Genomic DNA, 18,634 nt, shown 5'->3' on the forward strand with positions numbered 1-18,634 from the left:
ACTTTAAAAAAAATAAACTTTCTCGAGAATTCATGGACAACAAGGATAAAGTAAACAGACAAGAGGGCTATGCCGCCACCTCCTAACAACAGCTCCGAGGGGCTATGCCGCCGCCTCGATAAGAAAAGACAATGAAAGAAAAAGGTAATCTGTACTTACTCTAGCTTCGTTAAACCTCACGTTTGAGAAACTCAAGTTAGAGGTATCCGCTAGATTAAGTACAAATCACGCAAAGTAAAAATTAATGAGATACTTACAATGGGCTGGCGAACCTCCAAAATAAGCTATAAAAGAAAGCGCTCCCCGACAACGGCGCCAAAAATGCTTGCGACCATAATGTGTGTTAGAATAAGAACACCCCAAGCGTAGGGCTAGGTCGGTTGAAAGCATGATAATACCCGGAATTCCAGGATCGAATCCACAGGGAGCACATCCATACTTTGTTTTAGAGATTAGCTTGCGTAGATGTTTTAGCGTTAGGACCGCCAACCAAACTTCGGCGTTGAGACGGCCAACTGAGAAATTTAGTTAACTGGCTACTTAACCTAACTACGGCTTTTTAACTGGAGGCCAAACTAAAGGCTAGGTTTAGGGATAACTAACACCCATAATGCAAGGATAAACTCAATTCTTCTCTTTTGAACAAAGGAGTTAAACATGGCTAAGACTCTTTTGGTCCAGCTTGACAAACACGAAGAGGGACATAGCTCAAAGCATCAAATGTGGCAAATTGCTTAGCCCTTGCCTACATTTGATCAAGGAGATTAACACCTCTAAGTTTTGATACATAAAATTGGTCCTTGGTCATGTTTAAACTAGAAAACGAAATTTTATAAGAGAAGAATCAGCCACACCCTCAGTTACGGGATGTTAACCATCCTGCAACCTAGCCCCACTATACTACTCACTCATATTCAAAGGAGAAACGAAATGAACAAGGATAAACATAAAGGAAATACTAAACATTGATTAAACTTGAAATAAATACAAGATCCTTGAAGAGGAGAGAATTCCTTACAACTTTAATGAAGGCGAAATGCTTCGAAATTGAACGGATCGTACTTAAAATCACTCCTTAAGACATGAATGAGGTGAGAGGATGGAGCTCCATTAATAGAGGTAGAGAGAGAAAGTGCAAAAAGTAAAAGTGCCCTACATTCGGACTAAAGTTGGTATATATACCCCATTTACAAAAGATTTACAAAAATGCCATTAAAATGCCCGCGCAGGAGTGAGGGATCGATCCCTGACAAGAGGGCGATCGATCCCTGAGGCACTGGATTTGGCTGCTGGATTCGGGGATCGATCCCTGGTCAGAGGGGGATCGATCCCGGTGCTCTCTGGACTTGGCAGCCTCTCTGCTGCATGCTTTTGGTCCACGGTCTGCTCCAAGTCTTCCTCCATTGCCTTGGACACTTTGTTTGGAACTCGAAATGACCTCTTGAGGTTCCTCAAGAACATCTAGCACATCCGGACTCCTCCGAGGATTATTGGAAGCCGCGGAAAAACCCATAATTACACCAATTATCTGTCGAACAACAAAAAACACCCTTGCGCGTAATATCAAACAAAAACGGACGAATATGCATGCAAGAGTGACAAAACGGAAAGGGATAAGCCTATTCCGAAGGAGGAGAGCTTCAGTGGATGGAGGAGAAGGCCCTTTTAAAGCTAGAGGAACAGAGCAAGAGACTGAACTGGAGCACAGTCAAGCGTAAATGGAGAGGTGAGAGAGAGAAGGAGAAGAAGTAGTGGGGAGAGAGAAGAATCTATTCCTACTTTGGTTAGTTCCCGGTGGTTTTCATTCCATTTTTATATGCGAGATGACGGTGAAAATCTCACTTTTTTACCACCAACTTTTTTAGTCATATCGTGTATTTATTGTTGATCTGAATCAGTTATCTTGTAAATCTCATATAGTAGTGTGTTCATGCAAAAAATAAACTTGATCAGACATTGATAGGAGTATCAAAAAATTGATTTTTTTTTTTATAAAATAGATAGTTTATCTTTATTATTATTGACAAAAATTAGATGTCCATTTTATAAACCAAAATCCAAATTTTGATATATCTATCAACTTCCGATTATGATGTAAAATATGTGGAGGCCCAATTCCATAATCAGCTGGACCAAGCTAAGCCCTGAAAGTCCAAATGTTGTTTAATTTCAGATTACCCAAATTGGCTAAATTTGGACAAGCTCGGAATAGGCCCAAACTTGGTGGGCTGACTTATTTTCGCGCTCCGGTCAATACTCATTAACCCTAAGTTAATGATCGATGGTGCTTTTCGGCCTAATTCCTTCGTTTAGGCCTTTACAAACTACTATGTATGGATCCCACATGTATGTAAGAGATTGTGTAAGTTGTTATGTTTAGATTATTGTGTGAATAGCATTGTTGCGTCGACATAGATTGGTCTTACATGACATCAGCATTAGTAGTTTGTGTGGAGCTCACATGTATGTGAGAAGTTGTATTTAATGTTGTGTTTGAATTGTTATGTGGGTATCATTTTTGAAAGAAATAGATAAGAAACTTCTTCGTTCTATATCAGTATGACAATCACTTTGTTTGGTTTACATTTTAGAAAATTATTTTTGATATAATGAGTGATAATGAGTGGAGAGAGATAGAGAGAGATTTATTAGAAATTGTGCAAAGAGTAAAAAGTTACTCTAAAAAATAAGAACCAAGCGGAGTGAATATGTTCTTAAATTTTCTTTTGTAAATTACCAAAACCACCCCCAAGGTTTTTGTCAAATACAGTCGCGTCCTAGCTGAAATCTTGGAAATTACAAGTACCCCCTTGTCTGCAAACGGCCTTAACAGAACAAGTGAAATTCCACATTTTTTTTTGATAAATGTGAAATACACATATTTGACCTTGTTACCTTCCTAAATTACAACTTCTTTGTACTTTGGATGTATTGATCATGTTGTTTTCAACACCGATGGAAGACTTAGAATTCTCTGAAAAATGGGTGTGCTAGCTATTGTTGTTGCAAAAATGAGAAACTTGTCCTAAAATGGGTTGGCTCCCAACAACTCTTTTTTATCCAAGTGGTTCTTTCTGAGCAATGCTACATACATTCCTACCGATCTTACATATGTGTCAACTCTACACATTTAATTGAGGGATGAACCACACACATATGCAAAAAAAGAGTGGTCGAGGAGTGACCGGTAAGCGTGTCCGTAGTATTATTGATTCTTTTGCAACAGCCAAGCTCGGGTGTTGCCCGTTGAAGTTGCTTTTCTTGTGGGGTCTGATAGATTTCGTGACTTTCGTCAAATCCCTAGAGGATGCAAGAACAGGTAACTTGAAATGTACAGTAGTTTTTCTACATAACACTAATCATCTCACAAGTTTACAATTATTTGACAATGGCATATTTGGTTCTCTTAAGCATTACTCTCACCGTCCCCTTTTAAGTGTCCTGCTTCGTAATTTCAACTTATTAAAAAGCCATCATCATTATATTTTTCACATCAACTTTTTCCTCCACTTTCCCTACTTATCCATCATCATTACACTTTTACTCACTTACTTTTTAAAATGGAATCTACTTTTAGGGACAAAATAGATAATTCACCAACTTTTACCCACTAACTTTATAAAATGGACACTTATTAAGGGACAGCCCAAAATGGAATACCGAACTATAAATAAGGGACGGAGGGAGTACATGATTTTGGATGACCAATTGACCATAAGATACTGCAAATAGATAGTAAATGTAAAGCTACACAGAATAAAACGTTGTATCGAAAAAGGTACAGAAGCCAAACGTGTCCCATAGAAATGTCACTAGATTTAGACTTGCAAAGCTACTTAAGAATAAAACATTGTTCTAACTCAATATTTGATGTCTCCGTTCAGTCTCTGAACAGAGACATAATTTATATATTTCTGTCGACAACTCCACTGCATCCTTGACGAGCCAATTTAAATTCGGGGCAATCGTTCCGATACCAATCACAGTGCGACTTCTTAGCTCCATCCTCGCTCATGCACTGCATCATTCAAGAAGACAAGGGAAAAGCTAAAACAAAAGGATCAGAAATTTTGAACCACCACATAGCTACATTACACTACGGGGAAAAACCCAATGCTCATCTACACAATTCAAAAAAATCTCTCACAAACCTGAAGCCTTTGGCTGGTAAGGACATTTTATATCTCAATAAAATAAATATCCACCCCAAAGTGCACAAGTTTAATGGAGGAATGCTTCAGGCATATTATGTGACCTAGTAGAACTTTAAGGCCAGCAATGCTTTATACTAGCACATAATATTAGGCAACTAATAAACAATACATGAGTAAAAATGAGTGTTGTGAAGAATACGATGCTAGGATAAGATTAGGAATGCCTACGTATGCAAAATATGAAAATACCACCAACAGAAGATAGGTGGAGAGAACAACTACATCCTATAAGTATATATGCACTATACAGGCCAGCAGATTGGTTGTCGTATGTGCACATACTAAATGGTTTTAGTATATGCACTGTATAGGCTGGAGAAAAGAATGGAAAGATGAGAGCTCCCCAGAAACACTACCTACGATAATCACCACACACACAGAAGATCTGCAGATGCAGGAGGGGATAGGCTTGTAAACTGCAATGTAGCCACTGTTTATGTGGAAAAGTAAGCAATTGAGAATGAGAAGTGTAGCAGGCCGAGCGAGATTGCTCGTGCCGTTCCGGATATGATCCTGTGGTCCAATTTAGCCCATGACATTTTACCTTTGACATTTGGCATGCCGACGGTCTCATAGCTGATGGTTCTGTCAACTACGATTCGTTTAGTCGGCTCGGTCTCCGGTCCCCTTTACGGACGGGAAACATATTCGGTCAAAGACCCTCTGACGGTCACACACCACGCTCAGTACTAAACGAGCGTGGCCATCACTCCAGTTTACCCGCGTGGGAACAGCAACCTTGGCCGTGGTGACGTTCGTGACGTCATTGGAGCGGTTATCAAGACAAGGATAGGGGCACGTGAAGGTGACAGCTCATCCTACAAACGGTTGCAAAACCCTAAATGTGACGCAAGGGTGACATCAGTCGACGCGTGTTGAGCATTGATGCAATCTTGGAGACCAAGCTTTGGGGTTCTCTATAAATATCCCATTATGCCTCATTGGAAAAGGTACGTACAAGAAAACCCCCTAAAATCCTAGTTCTTGTTTCTTCACTTCTCTCTGCAAGTGTACTGATTCTTGCACCGGAGGGCCATTCCGGAAAGCCTCCAGTGTGGTCTTTAGTCGTACTTCATTTTGCAGGGCAAGGATAAGGCTAGGAACAAGTCTCAAAATCTAGATCCAAAGGAGCGAACCATCTTGATCGGAGCCCCACAAGAGGGATGTTGAGTGGCTTCGTCAATAATTTAGAGGATTTGGTTGGTGAGTGATGCCTTCATACCAAACAAAGAAGTCCCAGATTCAATATGAAGTTTGGTTTCGTTAGGTTTGGGAGCACGGACAAGGCTCAAATGGCTATTCAACAGGTTCAGGGACTTCTAAAAAGGAATTTTTAAGGTAGACGGTGACACGTGCAAGATTTCCTTTTTCTAACAAATCAAACAAATCACCTCTGATAAACGGACAAAGCGATGGAACTTTTACAAACATTGTTTAAGGTGAGGTTAGCTACAGACCCTAGATGATTGGATCTAAATGGATTGGAGTGAGGTGGTTGGAAGCGAGTGCAGTTGGCAAAGTTATCCAATATTGTGGTGTAGATGAATCCAACAAGATCCGTGGGTGGTTGTGACATTCTATTCACTATGGAGTCGAAAGAATATATGGAGTCCTTTTTGGCTGAGAACAAAAAGTGCTGATCTTTACAGTTCTCGTCAGGTTAAATATGAAATAAGCAGATGACTAGGCTGTTTAGACGGAGTTGGATTTCTTGCTTCGGGGTACCTCTAAATGCTTGGCATTGCCAAACTTTTCTGAGTATCCGTAGTCTATGGGGTGAAGTTGGCAAACTTGATGAAATCATGTCTAGGAGGATTGCCTACGATGAAGTAAGCATGTTTATAATACCTGAGCACGTATTAATGAGACAGAAAAGTTGAAGGTTAAGGGGAATGCCTACACTTCGAAAATTGTGGAAATAACTCCTGCATATTCATCACAGGAGAAGAAGGTGACTAAGAAAACCAAAAACCGAAGGGCCAAAATCAAATACTAAGTGACAGTGAAGATGTTAATGCAGCTTTTATGGTCAGTATGGATGCCGATTCAGAAATCTCTGTGCAGGAGAATGTTAAAGAAGAAGATGATGACGTAGAACTTTGTTCGAATAGAGAAACATGTGTGGACAATGGCATGAGGTGGATACTGGTTTTCACAGTCAAGATGTTGAGGCAACTGAATCAGTTATTGGGTAGACAATTTCGGTAGAAAACCGGAATACCATCAATGGAGCTATGGTAATTGCTACATTTGAGGACCACAATATGCAACCTAATTCCAATGAAGATGAGAAATCTAACAGTAATAAGGCTGGGGTGATTATTTAACTCGATTTCGAAAAAGCTTACGAGTCTATGACAAGCTTAACTGGAAGTCTGGAACTATATGGAATCTAATAGAGCAATTCGGTTTTGGAGTAAAATTGTGTCAATTGATCAAGGCATGGTGTCAGTTGCTGAATGGGCCATACTCTCCACATCTCCTTTCCTCAAAGGGATTGGAGCTGAGGGTTTTAATATCTGATGGAAAAGAAATGTTGAAATGCTTAATTGAATCAATTGTCGTGAGGATGTGTTGGTATTTCATTGCTGTATTTACCATTCACAGATGACACCACTCTCTTTGTAAAGCTGGTTGGATGAGATTCAAAATAAAAAGAGAATTCTACGTTACTTTGAAACCATATCTGATGTGAGTATTAATTTCCAGAAAAGTAAAATCTGTGGTGTGAGTTGGATCTCATATTTAAAGAGAAGAAACTCAACCAAGGAGATTTTGCCACGCAAATTGGGTATTTTCCATCATAGAATAGGATTTGCTGGTCAGTGTCAATCCAAACTCAATCAGTTGCTGGAAACTGTCAACTATGGGATCACAAAAGAAGCTTCTTATCTTTTGGTGGTATATAATCCCTAATTCTAGTCCTATTCGTAGAATTTTCATATTCTGTCTTGTTCAAAATACCTTAAATTGAGGCTAGTGAAATTGAAGGACTTCAAAGGAGGCTTCATCAGATATCTAGAAGGCATGAAGAATTGGAAGAGAACAAGTGAGTTGCTCTTCCGAAAATGTTTTCTATCTTATGATACTGTGAATATAGGTGGAAGGCTAAGCATCTTATGAAAATATTGTCTTCCAACATCGTCTGTTTCACGGTCCCAAAAAGCAGTAAAAGGGGTGATATCGGTGATACGGCCCGGTAAAAGTAGGAACGTCGAAAATACTGGTATGTGTCAGCCGCTAAGTCTGATTCTTAATTCATAAAGCACTTTTGATCCATATGCACACCAGACAACAAATAACTTTGCAAAATGATTCACATTAAAAATCTATTTACACCATAGTCCTAAAGCCTTAAGCTACAAACTTCGAGCATAAAATTCCTAATAACTCAAAGTCGAGCATAAAAGCAAGAGACAGATATTAAGTCACATAAGCAATTTGTGGTAGTTTGTGAGAGATAAAACAATTCACCTGATTGTATAGGTCATAAGCCACGCTGCACAGTCTACGGTTTTTGGCAAATCTGTGGTTTAAGTACTCAGTGGTATTAGCAAAACCTGCAGCAGTTGCTTCCCTCTGGATAGATTCTTCCAACTCTACAATAAATGGCAATAACCAGCACAACTAAATCACACAAAGACTTTTTAACAAGAAAACACGATAGAAGTTTTTAATAAACACCAGCACCAAATCAAAAAGGGTATACTTACCCTTGAGTCTTTCAACTTCGTTTTGATGACCTGGGACTGCATACACGATGCATAAGAAAAGATGAGCGTAAATAATGAAATTATGATATCTATTAATTTCGACTGGTCCCTCATTTAGTTTGTCATGCATCAACTGGATAAATGTTAATGAAAACGCAAAATCTTTATTGCAGCTTAGGGAGTTCACCTGCACATAAACAAGCTTTTCCATATTAAGTTGTGAATCAAAAACAAAACTAAGCCAATCAGGTTAGGGAGTCCACCCCAACCAATGTTTGCTACAGATTTCATGAAAATAAGAACTACCTTAATTCTTTTTAGTGGAAAAGTTACATTTACAACTCCGCCTGTTTCTACTTGTCTTATCTTCTACACAAGAGGTCCCAAGCCCAGAAAAGGAGGAGGGTTGTGCATTACGTAGCTAAAAATACCCCTTATGGCATGAATCCGATTATGACTATTACTTATGCTAGGGTGTTCCCCTCCATGCAACACGTTGTGCCTGCCTCGGGGTGCTTTGAGAGAATACAGGGGGCACTGCACCTGCCTCGAGGTGCTTTGGAAAAATTGCTAGGGGCATTGCATCAGCGCCTCAGTGTAGCTATAAATCAGCAAGTGTTCTTGCTTCTACCTGGACATCAGCAAGTAAAATTGTAGGCTTAGGCGAGCTAACTGTAACATAGGGTCGTTGACCGTTAAAATCATGGAGTTAGTATAGCTAGCTTACAGAAGACTAAGTGGGTTGCAGAGAGAGCTAAGGAATAGAGAATACCAGATTCAAGCCTTATTCTTATGTACTCGGATTGGTAACCAAGCAATGTGAAGAATTAGGAGAAGACCAATGCCTATACTGGAGCATGCAAGATGAAAAAAAGTGTTTACTTAGAATGAAACTCATTTTGTAGCAAACTAGATCAACAATCGTGAGCATAAAATTAAGCACCATCTTAAACTCAAGTGGAATGTCTTCCAGAATTCGACAAGGATAGTTCACTAATAACCAAACCAAACCAAATAGAGCCTTAAGTCCCCATCAATTGGGGCTGCTACATGAATCTAATTTTCCATTCAACTCTGTCGAGAACATTGTGTTTCGAGATTTTCACCAAATCTAAATTCCTTGGAACTACTACCTCTAATGTCAATTTTAGTCCATCACCTCTAATGTCAATTTTATCTTCAACTGCAATCATATCACTTCTCTTTACTACAGCATCGTTTGATCGCAACGTGTACAAACCACCTTAATCTATTTTCTCTCATTGTATCTTCAATCAGTGCTACTCCTACCATTTCGCGAATGATCTCGTTTCAAGTTCGATCTCCCAAAGTCTTATCACACATCCATCTCAACATTCTCATTCCAGCTATCTTTCTTAGTAGGTATCTTGTAGATTCTTAGAAGCCCAACACTCTATGCCGTATAACATGGCAGGCCTTATAGTAGTACGATAGATTTTTTTCTTAACTTAGTGGGTATCTTACGGTCTCACAACATTCCGGAAGCACTCCGCTACTTGATCCAACCAACTTGCACTCTGTGTTACATCATCCCCAATCTCTCCATCCTTACTAACAATTGAGCCAAGATACATATTTCACAAATAGAGGAATAAAAAAGGCTATGACGTCCAATCTTTGAAACTTCAGCACCAAATTACATCCTCTTGTTAATTTTAGAGGCAAAAAGTGACACCTAAGGCCATCCACAGTGGTATAATCAAAAAAGGATAACCAAAAGTTGACACATCAAAGAGGTCAAAGAGAATCTGAAGTAGTACCTATGCACTTCCTCCCGGAAGACAAAGCAATTAAAGTTGCAGCACTTCTTGCAGCCATGAAGATAGAGAACACAACAGTAGACTAAGCACAACGGATTAGAAACATAAAAAAACAACTAAAGTTGCTGAAAAGTGACCATTACTTCCATTAGGTGAAAAGTTCCTTAAGGGTTTATTCAGATACATTATACATGAATCATTACTCAGTCACCAAACAAGGAAAAATGTAAATAGAACCAGGGGTGCGATTGAGCACTATTGTGAGGAGGAAAAATAAATTTCACACTTAGTGTTTGAATTTAAACCAAAAGAATCAGCAGAAGATGTTGCTAACAAAGTTAAAAGCCAAGTTATGTGGATCCCCCATATTGGACTAAGCATCCATGTCGACAAGACACAAGTGGGATATGTACACATTTTAAAGCCAAACACCGGTTTCTATGCATTTATCACTTATATGGGCCACATGGGCTATTATTCGCAAACGTATATCACTCCCTCCGTCCCAATTTGTTTGCTTGGTATTCTATTTCGTGGATGTTCTAAATTGTTAGCTATCCTTGAAAAATCAACAAAAAAGCGTGTAAATTTCCACAAACCTGTATAAACGATTAAAAGTAGTTTTAAAAGTAGAGGAAAAGGGGTAAGTGAAAATCTCATTAAACTTTCTAGGGAGACAGCATCAATTGCACGTCCCCGTAAAATTGAGTTTCCCGTAGAGAGCAAATACACCACAATCCAAACACAGCCCTTCACTTTACATTGTTGTGTATGTAACATTACTGAAACACTAGGGACGGAGGGAGTATATCTTTTCATGGCTCGGGCTGTTATGGTGTGGATTAAGCGTTGAGATATACAACTTGCTGAGGTTTGTAAGACTTGCAAAGATAGAGCCTCCACGCAAACAGATATACGGAGAGAAACGCCAATGACGAATCCAATTAATCATAAATACATCATTGAAAAAATAATCAATGCGTGTGTTTCCTTGGTGGCGGATATACATACGAGTGTGATTGTTATTCGCAAGGTAAGATGAAAACCGTCCGGAACTTAAAACCTCAGCTATTCCGGGCAGTGGTTTCAGATGACGCGACGGTGGAAAATAGAAATTCGGGAAAACATGTTAAGAGAGAGAGAGAGAGAGAGAGAGAGAAGGAAACAATTACTGACCCCAGCGGCGACCAGAAGAACGAGACATGATCCTTGATCAACGAGCAAAGTTGTCAATTTCGGATCGACAAGTGTGTTTGTTATTTAATTATTACTAGAGACTGGGCACACACGATGCGTGTGCGAATTGGATTTTTACAATATTTGTGAAAATTTGATCAAAGAATAAGTAAAAAACATTTTTATAAAAACGTTGTGAAAATCCGACTTGCACACTCATCGCGTGTGCCCAGCCTCTAGTCTCTTTTATTTTTCAATTCAAAATTTTACCATGTTGCCCGAAATTTTGACCCAACTTCACTAACTCAGTTCCAAACCAAACACACTCTCGAGTTAACTCACTTTCACCTCCCACCGTCTATGCCGCCGACCACCATCACCATTGACTCCGGCGACCACTCTTTGCACTTGTCCAACAAAATTAAAATCACTTATTTTTTCCAACTAATCTTCCCCAAAAGCAGTTTGCTATAATACAAAACAGTATGCTATGAAACATTGAAATTAGATGCAAGTTTCTCATGCTGATGCAGAAAAAGTTTTTCATTCTTCACTGCATAGTCACAATAATATCACGGAATCAACGAATCGACAATAATAAAAGTAAGGGCAATCGATCAATCACGAATATTCTCAATTATCGGATTGCAACGAATATCGAATTGTCAATGATAGATTGGCTCAAGAGGATTTCAAAAAAAGGAATCACATGCTTAACCACTCACCTCGATCGAAACGAATAGATCACCAAAATACAATGCTCACATACTCTACTAATCTGAATCACAATGAAGGTAAAATGCATAAGTATAAGTACTCACATTAAAGACTATCAGATAAAATGCTACTGTACGCTACTACTAATATGTCTACTAACAATTATGTACTTTATAAGTTTACCTTCCAATAAGTCATGACCCTACGAAGCCCATCACCCACGCGCACACAGCACCACCACTTCTCACAGCACATGCACACGCCACACATGCTCTCTCTCTCTCAAACAAAACCCACTTATTCACTTTCTAAAGAAACAAAACCCATATAATAGAAAGACTTTTTGCTGAACCATGTTAGTTGCCACATAGCATTTGACTACTGCTTTTGTGTGTGTGTGTGTGTGTGTGAGAGTTGTGTGTGTGTGAGAGAGAGAGAGAATACCTTAATTGGAACAGAGCTGTTTTGCATTGGAACTGCCGAAAGAGTGGTGAAATGAATGAGAGGGAACTGCTGGAGACTTGAAGGAAAAAGGGTGGTAACTGTTTTTTGAGAGTTTTTTTTGTGTGGTAAAATGTCTAATATATTCCCAAAATTAACTATTTTGTTTTTTGTGATTTTTTTCTTTAGAGGGTATTTTAGGAAAGAAAAATACATGACAAAGGGCGGAGACACCAAAGGGTGCTCTCCCTTTATATATTAGAATAGATACCCAGGGAAACGTCGGATAGGACTGAGAATCCTACGAAAGTACGAAATCCTACCAAAGACGGAACAAAAATGAGTCATTCAGTACTCCCGGAGCACCACGTGGCATGTGTCCTAGGTGGTGCTCCTGGCCAATAAGCACGTCAATCTTTGTCCAGCCAACCGCCCAACAAAAAAGGATGACTATGTGCTACCCGTAAAATATTTCTCTACATAATTGATTAGGAACACCACGTGTACAAGCCCCATGATAGTTCAGTACTATTGAATAATTACATTGCATGAGTTTGGATTAGAAAGTTAACTTACTTAATTTTGTCTTTATTTAAAATTTGGGTGAATTTCAAAAAAACCCCCTCCATCTACCATCAAAAATCAAGGACCCCCTCCATCTACCAAATGAAACAAGGATCCTCCTCCATCTTTTTTTAATTTGCAATGTCCCACTTTTTGAAAATTACCGTTAACGGAGAATTACCGTCAACTTACTTAATTTTGTCTTTATTTAACAGTTTTTTTTTATTACTATCACCCTTTCTACCTTTATGCCAGCATGCTTTCTTAGATTTTAAATTATATAGAAACTAGTTGGTTTAGTTTGGGATGACTTCAGTGTCGTGCAAAGCACAAGTACGTCTTCCATTTGTTTTAGGTATGATGGGTTGCAATCTTAGCTAATTTAGACGGTATCTTTATTGTGCTTGAAATCATGCACAATAGGTCCAGCCCAATTACCCAAATTTGTTCGCCAAATTTCATGTTACAATCAATCTCAACGATTCCTGAATCGTCCCATTCAAGTTTAGACTTAGGAGTATGATTCATGCCTTTTGGTAATTTGATAACCTTATAAGCTCTTTTTTCCTATATACTAGTTATTTTCCTCCTAATGTGGAAGAATTTCTGTAGCCTTTAAGCTTCAGATATTGTAGTACTTCCACCTCCTCAATGTTGTAGGAGACCAGGAAATGTATAATGCTCTCACGTTGGAAAAGGAAAATTGAATTTTAGTTGTCTATGAACCCCCTTCAATGTGTATTTTGCACAACGCATTTTTTTCTTTCTGGAATATTGTTTCCTTTCAAGTGAGCCATTGCATACAGACTTGCGATAATACAAACATAGCTTAGACCTGCACCTCTTGACTTGAAGGGAAGCAGCAGGCCTACCTTACCACGTGCCACCAATCACAAATTTGCTCTATTATGTATCACTAAGATTATGCATGTATACATATTTGTTTCTCCCTATCTTAGTGTTATCGAATCTCACCATTCACTATTCAAAAGATGAATTCTGATTTACAATTTGCATTGGGATTTAACTACGATGCTAGGTAGTAGGTAGTACTATGTATTGTGTGTTCCTTTATGAATGCCATTGTGAGTTTTTTTTTCCCACCTATTGTAGTTGTTGTTTATTCTTGGGGTTAAGGTGCTTAGTGTTGGTCACATGTTGAGCCTTGGCATAGCATATGATTAACTTTGGAGGACTGAAATTAATTTCAACCGACATGCAAATTGTCTTTAAGCAGTATGTGTATGGGTCATTTTCAATTGGAATGATCATTATGCGTCACGGACTGCATTTCTGTCAACCATTGTTGGGCTCAGGCTGGTAGAGTGGTATGCTATGAAGCACGGATACGCCTAAACCAGTCACGTACAGGTATCGGATACTTCCCAGATACGGATACGCACCCGATATGCCCCGATACGTATCGGATACGGCAAATAAGTATCCTGTAATTAAATTAAATGTTTTAATTTTCGGATACGCGAGAGATACGGCCGGATACTTTTGTGATACGGTGACAGTCACAGAGAGAGAGAGAGAGAGAGAATCAGAGACGAGAGAGAGAGAGAGAGAGAGAGAGAGAGAGAGAGAGAGAGAGAGAGAGAACCAGACGACGACGGCGGCAGCTAAATCGACGACTGATTTTTGTACCCCTTTCGATCGACGAAGACGGCAGCTAGATCAGATGTAGATCGTTTTTTGCTGGGTTTCTCTATTGTTCTGTGCTTATGTATATAGAATACAAAAATTACACCATAGCCCCTTAAGTTATTTTTGTTTTGATCATACCCCTTAAGTTCTTTATCACGACACTAAAGTCCCTTAATTTCTAAAAATTACAGTTTTATATCTCCCAGACTCCTAGTTTTATATTTATCTCCCAGTTTTACCCCTAACAAATATGAACATTACATCATTTTGACTTATTATGCCTAGTAGGAGACTAATAATTATGAATATATATAATTTGCACAGCCGTATCTCCGACGTATCCGTATCCTAGTTTTTTAGGTTTTGCCATATCGCCGTATCTGTATCGTGTCGTATCTGTATCTGTGCTTCATAGGTGGTATGTGTTAGCCACGGGGTTGAGCATGGGAGTATAGCTGCTTTTTTCGTCCAAAAGACAGTAATGTTTGAATGAAGGCGTTATGCTAGATATGATTGTCAATTCCTCTCCATATTATCAAGTAGTTTTTGTTTTTCCATTGATATTGGGCAAGGATTGTGGCTCTGAAAAGCAAGATATGTATTGATAGAATGAAAACAGCTGTTCAAGCAAATTTTCTAATCTAAATTGTTTCATGGATGTTAGGAGGGCGGGTTTTCCCATGATATTCCGACCACTCTGCATAGAAGTAAAGCAGATTGCCCAGTCCCAGAGGTTTGTATTTTCTGATTTCCTCTTAATGCGAATTTATAAGATGTTATACCACCTATTTAATTTTGATCATTTCACTATTGCAGGAAATGGTTACTGTCAGTGTTGATGGTTCTGTGCTAGATCGAATTGCTAAAATTATGTCATATCTCCGCCTTGGATCGTCTGGGAAGGTTCTCAAGAAAAAGAAGAAAGAAAAAGAAGTGAAAGGTACACTCTTTTCTTTAGCAAACACTTGTTGGCAGCTGTCACTTGGTTTTTAGTTTTTACTTGATTCCCGAATTGACTATTTTAATCCAAATCTGCAAGACTTTTGAAATCAATTTAAGCTTGTGTTGTAAAGCATGACGAGATCATTTAGACTCTGGTGTTAAGGAGTTTGTGAGAGTGTTGACTAGAGGAATATAAGTGCACCTGGCAAGTCAGTACGTGTAACCACCCGGTTTTTCAAAACTATGACACCACCAGCTGGCAATGCAAAATCACATAATACATATAATCATTACAATCATTGGAAAATATCTCAAATGTATTCTTCTCAGATGCAAGTTTTCCATGGCATGTATGTTACCATAATGCTATCATGTCAGCCGCAGTTTATACCAGATCGGGTGTTTTTCTTTCCCATAGAGACTGAGTGGTTTCTTCGATGCTGGATTTTTCATGCTGTCTTATTCTGCTTTCTGCAGCTGTGCTTTTCTCTGGGGTTGCTATTTGATTCTGGTTTCATGATGAGGGTAGTGTGTGTTTTTCCTGACCTCTGTAGTTTCCTTCGATGTTAAAATCATACAGGAAAGATAGCAGCTGTCGACAATTTATATGATGAGGATGTGAGACTGCCAAAGCCTGATGTTGAACTTTCTAAGTACAAAATTGATAGAGAAAAGCTCCCTCCACCTCCGCCACCTCTGAAAAAGGGACACCCTGATTCAAAAGAGAAGCAAGGCCCTGCCGTTCCCAGAGCTGAAGAGGATGACATATTTGTGGGGGATGGCATTGATTATTCTATTCCCAGTAAAGATATGAGCCAAAGCCCTATTTCAGAAGACATGGAAGAATCTCCTCGGAATAAGGAAAGAGTTGCCTACTTCAATGAACCTGCTTATGGTCCAGTCCCACCCACCGAGCCTTCCCATGATTGGCAACAAATGGTAAGTTGATTCTGAGCATGCTATTCTGTGCAATCTTGCTTTGAAGGTAACCTGTTTGTCTTGTTGTAGTATCAACTAAAATGTGAGGAGAAGTAACAGAAGCTACTAAGTGCTTGGTTGGCTACCGCCAGTGATTTGTCAATTTTTTCTTTGAACTTATCTATTTTTACCTATTTGTTTAGGGTGCTTATGATCCTATGCAAGGACAGGCCTTAGCTGGTGGATACCAGGGAGAGTGGCATGATTATCAATATGCTGATCAGCAGGCTTATCCTGAGCAATACCTCCAGTAGAACATTGAGAACTATAATGTGCAAACTGGTTTAAACATCCAACAGGACCCACCCCTCATGACTCAAGAAGAGAAGGATCGAGGTTTGGGTTCAGTGTTCAAGCGCGATTGATCAGAGGCTCCAGCAACTGAGAGAGAGAGATTCACGGGGAGAAGGATCCTAACTTCATATCCGACAGTTATTCTGAATGCTATCCTGGGTATCAAGAGTACAATCGTGAGGTTGTGGACAGCGATGATGAAGCTGATTTGTCAAAAATGGACATGGGTGGACGGGTAGGTGATCTTTTGTATTCTTTAATTGTTTATCTACACATAGATGATTTTGTCTAAATGAGTTTCTTTCATGGTTTCACATGAAAAAACACATGCTTGCTAGCCTTGTCATCCTCTTTTCACTTTAAGATGAATGCCTTTGCTTTAATATTAAGAAGCTAGTGTCCAAGCTTTTTTTCTGTGGTAATCTACCTAACTAAAAAATCTTTCTGTAATGGTGTCTTTAACTTTTATTGAGACCATTTAAATGATGGTTGCACAAAGGTGATGGATATATATTTGGTGCAGGCAAAGGGTCGACTTCATCGATGGGATTTTGAAACTGAAGAGGAATGGGCAAAATACAATGAGCAGAAGGAAGCAATGCCCAAGGCTGCATTCCAGTTTGGCGTGAAGATGCAAGATTGTCGGAAGACGCGAAAACAAAATAAAGACCAGAAGCTTACAAATGAACTGCACAAGATTAGCAAGATACTAACAAGGAAGAAGATGGAGAAGGAGACGGGTGAGATAGATGATGGGGGTGTCTATGACGATGAATCACATCCTGGGAAGAAGATTCGAATTTAGAGAGTTAAAAGTATTTTTCTGTTAAGTATTTGAAAGGTGGCGGTGCATTCAATCATGATTCACAAACATTTTGTGTCTTTCTTTTCTTTTCCTTTCCTTTCCTCTCCTCTCCTCTCGTGGTACTATGTTAAGTGAATCCTGGAAATTATGGTGCTTTTTTTTTATAAGAAAAACTTAAATCTCCTTGCGACTGGAACCATATGAAGCTAGATTTTGGTAAGTGGTAATACATCAACTATGAGCATGCTCAGAGTTAAAAAAACAAAATAGAGAAAAGATATGATACGAATCTCTGCTAGTTCTTATTCTTCCTTTTGTCCCCTTGATAAGTCGTCAAAAAGATCAGAACTTGCGTTTGCTTTTGAAGTTGGAAAAGAGATTAATTTTTGACAATTTCTTGATAAGTTTTTCTTTTAAAAATAAAACACGCAATTAAGCATAGTCTAGATCATTTTGGGTGCTATAGCTTACTAATAGTTTTTTTTTTTCCGGGTACTTCGGAATATTATTTTATAAAACTAAACAAACAAGAGTTTGTGCAATCGATGTGCGAGCATAAGGATTAGATTACACCCCCCAACAAAAGAGATCCCTATATAATCAAGAAATTTCCTTAGATTAAGGTTATTCCAAATCATAAACTCCCTAATCGAGAGCGGTTTGTTTTCCATTTGAGATTACCTTTTGTCCCTTGTTTTATCGTTTCTCAACTATTTCAATTTTATCCTCATCAATTTGATTAATTTGTTTATTTACTTTAATTAAATCATGAATAAGATACAAAACAATAAATATTCAAAGATTATCAAATGGAGAATTGCCGTAAGAATGCACCAAGTATGCATGTCGTATTCTTAAATAATTATAAATAAAAAAAAAAGAATAAAGTATGACAACAAATATACTAGACGGCTCGATACAAAGATTTGACAATTGAGCCAATGATTATGGAATAGTACCTGGTAGTTTGAATTTTGGGTTTAAAATTGTATCACTACAGAGTTCTTCTTTAGTATCATTTTTAATGATATGAAAATTCTTTCTTTACTGATAATAAATACTCCATTAGACATTAGTGAAAAAATGCTCTGTTTCGTTAAATGTGTCAAAGAAGGCGGGTTCATTTCGAACCCATACCATAAGTAAATCCGAAACGAAGGGTTTGCTTGAAACTTATAAAAAGAAAAGAAAAGAAAAAAGTTAGTATAAATTGTTTTCTCTTCCACTGTTTGATTTGGAAACAAAAAGGAGAAATTTTTCTTACATTTTCTTTAATGGTCCAATTGGTGATTTGAATGTGACAAACTTGTTTTTTCATCTTTATGAGAATAATTTATTTACGGAGGAGTTATGAATAAG

General features: G+C 38.5%; 1 pseudogene; it reads left to right on the forward strand.

Moving 5' to 3' along the window:
• Positions 1–9,710: 9,710 nt before the first annotated feature.
• LOC131303163 (suppressor of mec-8 and unc-52 protein homolog 2-like) lies at positions 9,711–17,560 on the forward strand (annotated as a pseudogene).
• The last annotated feature ends 1,074 nt before the right edge of the window (positions 17,561–18,634 follow it).

This window comes from Rhododendron vialii, chromosome 10a, assembly GCF_030253575.1.
Source record: "Rhododendron vialii isolate Sample 1 chromosome 10a, ASM3025357v1".
NCBI lineage: Eukaryota > Viridiplantae > Streptophyta > Magnoliopsida > Ericales > Ericaceae > Rhododendron > Rhododendron vialii.